At 57.3% G+C, this 5,569-nt stretch overlaps 1 long non-coding RNA gene and 1 other non-coding gene across 5 annotated transcripts; both read left to right on the forward strand.

Moving 5' to 3' along the window:
* Window positions 1-689: 689 nt before the first annotated feature.
* On the forward strand, window positions 690-3,245 carry LOC114082866 (uncharacterized). 4 transcript variants are annotated; one of them, XR_011704940.1, is made up of 4 exons: window positions 690-907; window positions 994-1,092; window positions 2,412-2,842; window positions 3,059-3,245. It is a non-coding gene; the product is annotated as an uncharacterized lncRNA (long non-coding RNA). The 4 variants fall into 4 exon arrangements; XR_011704937.1 differs by having other exon boundaries at window positions 690-1,092; XR_011704938.1 differs by having other exon boundaries at window positions 690-1,092; window positions 2,763-2,842.
* LOC114082872 (small Cajal body-specific RNA 16) lies at window positions 1,127-1,307 on the forward strand. The gene has a single exon (XR_003581052.1). It is a non-coding gene; the product is annotated as a small Cajal body-specific RNA 16 (non-coding RNA).
* Window positions 3,246-5,569: the final 2,324 nt, after the last annotated feature.

Here is a 5,569-nt window from a genome sequence, read left to right on the forward strand (position 1 = left end):
CAAACGCTGAGGGGGTCAAACAAGCCCCTCCTGCAAGCCGAGCCAGACTGTTGGTTTGTGACTCCTGGTGCTGGGGCAGAGGCTGGTGAGGGCTCAAGCCAAGGAGGGTTGGGATCTCTGTCTCCCAGGTTCTGTCATTTTCCCAGATCCAGCTCTTCCCTCGACCCTGAACCGCCTGGCACTGATCACGTGCTCATCTTTTGGTAGAACGACCTTTGCTGCGGACGTCCTAGGCAAAGGCGGCCTTCATCTTCCCGTAGCCCCTCTCCTCCCATGTCTTCCTTTCACCTGGGGTGATGAAAAGAGCTTTGCATTCGGAGCAGAACGGCTTGGGTTTGAACCCGACTCTGCCACTTCCCAGCTGGCTGCGCTTGGGAAAGTAACTTGGTTTCTCTGGAGCCCCAGATTTCTCATCTGTAAAAAAAAAAATAAGATGATTGCAAGAGGAGAGGAGGGCCACTGCACGCAAGGCTCCAGACCCTTGCAGGATGTTAGGAAACAGCGGTTCCTTCTGCTTCCCTGCTACTGGGGCCCTTCCCCGCCGCCAAGGCTCTCATCCCCTTTAACCGTATCTCGCGCCACGGCCCCTTTAAGATCGCCTTGGAGGACCCAAATTCAAAATCGAGGGCGACCCTCTAGCTGCTGTCTCGATGGTAAATCCTCACTTCCTGCCGGAAGTGCGTCTGCAGAGCTGCTTCCGTCCAGCGGGGTGGGAAGCGAGTAAAGCCACGTGTAGAGGAGACCGGCTGTCGCCTCCTACTGGCCGCGGCACCCTCTGCCACCAGCCCGGGGTCCCTGAGACCCCAGGCCTTCCTCGCGGGGCCCCTGGCACCCACGCCTTCCCGCGGAACGGAACCGAGGAGCCGCGCCCCGCTGAGCCGCTGGGGCCCGGACGATGCCCCCGGAAGTGGGCCCGGGGCGGCGCAGGCGGCCGCGGTGGGTGAGCCGAGCGCGACTGTCCTCTTAAACCCCGCTGCTTTGCTCTCTTCGCAGGGTTTCCGCGGGAAGGGAGGAACTTCCAGGCCCCGGCGGTGGGGTGAAGGCGTGCAGAGACGCCTCCCTCCAGAAAGTGACCTCCGTGTGGGTGACCAGGTATGTCCAGCGGGGGTCCAGCGTCCGCAGGGCCGTGGTCCGGGGAACGGCGCCTGTGTTGTCGCACCTGCCCAGTGGCCTGTGCAGCCCGTACCAGGCAGCCCCACCCTGACCTAGAGTAAGTCCCGGGAGCCCTCCCGGGTCGGAATTTTGCAGTAACAGGTGTGAGCACTCTGGCAGCCGCTTGGTGGTCATGTATGATACTGCAAACAGGCGGAAGAACTTAGTGGTATTGGACCAGGCGCCATGGGAAGCGTTGGGGATACACAGGTGAAACAGCCAAGGCTTTTCCCGGGGAGTTTCCGGACAGCTGGGGAGATAAAGTTAAATTACCACACTTACGAGGGTGCCATTCCCGGGGCACCGAGGCACACACGCATAGTCCCAGTTACTGGGAGGTCGAGACAGGAGGATTGGAAGCTCACGGCCAGCCTCGGCAATTTGGGAAGATCCTGCCTCAAAGAACAAAAAAAGACTGCATGTAGCTCAGTGGTCGGGCATCCCTGGGTTCCTTCTCCAGTACCAGGGCAGAAAAAAAAGAGGTGGTTAATTTAAGCAGAGGTGAATGTTCTGAAGGGAAGCACAGTATATCTCAGGGAGATGGAGGCTGGAAAGCTTTTCCGAGGATGAGACTTGAGCTGGACTCTGGATAAGTAGGCGTTTGCTCAGAAAGCCTGGTAATAGTGTGTGCAAAGGCCCAGTGGCCTAGGGAGGAGGAACTGGAAGAAAACCATCCTAGCTCAGAAAGCATGCAAAGCCAAAAAGGTGCAGAAGAACCAGGCCACACAGGGCCTTGTGGCTTGGTGAGGGTCTTGGTCTTTGTCCTAGAAATACTGGGATACAGTTAGGTGTTTCGAACAAAAGGAAGGTGTGCATAGATCTCTGATTTCAAAAGATCACTGGATCCAGAACAGTGCTGTTAAACAGACTTGCTACAATGATGGACATTCTCTAGGCTGTCTAGAGTGGCCACTAGCCACAGGACTGATTAAGCATTTGCTGTGTGGCTGGTGTGACTGAGGGACTGGTACAGTGTACCTACCTGATGGCCGCCATATTGGATGGGGTAGCTCTAGCTCACTTTGGCAGGGAGCAGCGACCCCTTATTTGGGCTCAGGGCACACAGATATTCCTATGTCTCCTGCACCCTGTCCCCTCCTGGCTAGAGTCAGAGACTGCGTCCAGCTCCAGGCAGTAACTGTTGGTGGGATTTTTAGTATTGAAGCAGCCTCTTCCTTCCCCTGGCTGCCTGCTTTGTTGTCAGCACAGATTGTGAGGTGACATTTTCAGCATGGCATTGTGTCCCATGCCTTGGACAGGACATAAAGAAAAGCGTGGTCCTGGCCAGGCGCACAGCTCGGTGGAGGAGCACCTGCTCAGTATGCACGAGCCCTGGGTTGAGGGTAGACATCAGTAAGTGCATGGGACAACAGGAGGGGGCGCTTTTAAAGGGACCCATCGGTGTGAGACCCCGAGGCAGCCAAGGCTGTTTTTAGCTGAGGCAACATAACAAAGGCAGGAACTGAGAGAGGGCTCGAGGGGACATGGGGAGCAGCGGTGCGTGGGCTGGGCTTGGGAGATGCATGGCCATGGAGGGGAAGGAAAGTGAAGTGGGAATGTGTGGTGGGGGACTTTGCCTGGCAGATTCAGGCTGATTGTGGCTTAACCAGCAGGTTTCTGAGGAATGAAAGCAACAGTTAAAGCCTGATTAAGCAGGATGGGGCAGGACGTCACTGTGATCGCTTTGGTGGTATGTGACCAGTGCTGGGTCGGCCAGCGCCTGAAGCCCTGGGGGGTGGGGGGCGGTGGAAGCAGGGTCTTCACAGGGCAGAACCCCAAGGCATCTTCTGCGTGGCATCCGGGTGGAGGTGGACTGCCAATGTCGAGGGCACTTCGTGGTGCAACAGTTTTCAGTGCTCACACTTGGTGAAGTAGAACAGGAATAATGAGGTGTCCTTCCTTGCAGGTCAGCGTCCCTGGAGCTTGCTGTGTTGGCTGGTGCTCCTGACGGTGGTCCTGCAGGTTCTGTGCTGGCATGGGCTCTTGTGGGTTAGGGCCTCCAGGTTGGTTTGGTTCCATTCTGACCCACGTGTGTGGTGAAGACCTGCTGGAGACGGCTCCACGTGCATCCAAATAAACCAAGTGCAACCCTAGGATGTCTCTTCACCTCTTGTGGTTTCCTTGCGGCTGGGGTGCGCACTTGGCGCGCTGTTTCCAGCTGTTCCAGAGAGTGACTTACACTCGTCACCAGCACAAGTCCTTGGGACACATGGGTGGGTGCTGGGGACACTTCATCCTGCAGGAACACAAACTGTTGAGAAGTGACGATGCATGTAGGGCGACAACCACGGTCCTTGGCATCTGTGGGAAGGATGGCTCCTGCGCACCTGGGTAGGTCAGCATCTTGGTGATCCTCTCAGACCTGGTCACAGCGTGCCGCATCATGGCTACTGCCCCTTGTTCCTCAGGTACCTTCTACCCTGTGTGGGCCTCTTTAGCTCACTCTCCAGGACCTGGATGTCACCTAGGGCACTGCTAGCCTTCTGTAGGGACGAGCAGCTCCCTTGCTGGTCAGTGTCCCTGGAGCTTGGTGTGTTGGCTGGTGCTCCTGACATCTAGGGCTCAAGGGCAGTGGCAGTGCGTGGTCCTGCACCCTCTGTGCTGCCTCCCCTGTCCCTACAACTTCATTCCTCTCCACTCCTGTCCCCAGTCACACTCATCCGAGGAACATTGTCATAGGGATGGGGGGAATGCTTGGTTGTCTGCTATGTGAACGACGCACCTCTGCCAGCCCGTGTTCTGACTGCATGTTTCTGGTTTTGCATGTGGGGCAGACACCTGGCCATTTGGGCTGTTCCCATGGTGGGCCGTCACAGCAACGAAGGTGGTTTGTATGGACCTCTGACCTCACACTGTTCGGTGCAAGGTACCTGCGTGTCCCCCTGCTTACATTTCCTTTTTCTGGACATGCTTATTGACCTGTTGATTTCATGGTCCCTCGCCTGCCCCTGTCTTGTCCACCTCAGCTCTGGAGAATCTGTCCCGGCTGGTCTCCCCCAGGGCCAGGAATAGAATTTCAATACCATGAGATAAACCTTTGGTGGATTCATGGCAGCTGACCAGTAACCTGAAGGACCTGTGGCTGCCCAGAAGAGGCAGGCCCACGTGGACAGTTCCCAAGCCCAGCAGCACTTAGTTTGGGTGACCACAAAGGGCCTTGGCACTGAGGTAGAAGCATCCACATTCCCACACAGGACTTCAGATCCCAGCTCCACACCAGCTGCTGTGTGACCTCAGCAAGTCACCTGTCTACTTGGTTACTTAAGTGGGAACCCTGATGGTGACAATGACTCCCCAGGGGGTTCTCCCGTGGCCGGAAGTGAGCAGATCTGGGTCTGGGTGGGACGGGGGCCTGCGCTGAGGCTGAGGCATAGGCATGTTCTTGCCTTTGGTCTTCTTCCTGCTTTCAGCTGGGAGACCCTCGGCCTCAGGAAAGGCCTGGGGCCTTGATGGGTGCTGTGGCAGCAGGAAGGTGCCCACATTGCCACCGAGGCAGGAAGCTGAGGTCTCCAGGTGCCTGAGTTGTGTTTTGAGACGTGATACATGCTGGACACGGCGGCTCTGTGTTGGTATGTGTGGATGGACCATCTTGATGGCCAGTTAGAGACTCGCTCTGCTGGGGGGTGTTTCCCTGTGTGCAGAGTGTTGGTCCCTCAGTGTCCCCGGGCAGGCCTCTCTGTCCTCAGAACATGAGGTCTGCTTGCGACTCCCTGGAGCAGTGGGTTTGGCCCCTTACCTGGGGGCGCTGGGCCTGGGCCTCTGGCAGTGCAGCTGTCACAGGCCGCAGGGAGCCCGCGGCTGACCCTGGGGAGTCGCTTCCTCCAGGTGACACAAGCTCCTGAGTCCTCTGGTAGGGCTGAGACTTCCTAGGGTACAAAGTGGCAAGAAAGAAGAAGGACGAGGGGAGTGACTGACCCAAGGTAGCCAGCTAGTGAGCCTCCCTGTCCTGGTCTCTCAGCTGAGGTGCCACCCCAAGATGACTTCACCTTGAGCTTCCTGCCTTTCTCTGCGACCGTCCAGCGTGGTAGTAGTCTTCATTAGTTTTCTCATAGTCAAGGGCTCCTGTGACCTGGCGTGCTGGGCACCCTGGTGGGTGGTGGGAGGGAGGCCCAGACTCCTGGAGGAGGTGCGAGACACCCCAAGCCTTGAAGGGCCTCACCCATCTTTAGCTCCTGCTGGCTAGGCACAGCTGAGGACCAGTTTACCCCAGAGAACAGATGCATGTTTAAAGTGGGCAGCAGTGTGTCCTGGAGGGGCCTGAGTGTGACTGTTCTTCTGGGTTACATAAGAGGACTGAAGTGGGCAGGAGTCCTGAGTTTTAAAAAGATAGGACGCCGGGCGCAGTGGCGCATGCCTGTAATCCCAGCGACTTGGGATCCTTGAGGTAGGAGGGTGGAAGGTTCGAGGCCAGCCTCAG

Source organism: Marmota flaviventris, chromosome 17 (assembly GCF_047511675.1).
Source record: "Marmota flaviventris isolate mMarFla1 chromosome 17, mMarFla1.hap1, whole genome shotgun sequence".
Lineage (NCBI taxonomy): Eukaryota > Metazoa > Chordata > Mammalia > Rodentia > Sciuridae > Marmota > Marmota flaviventris.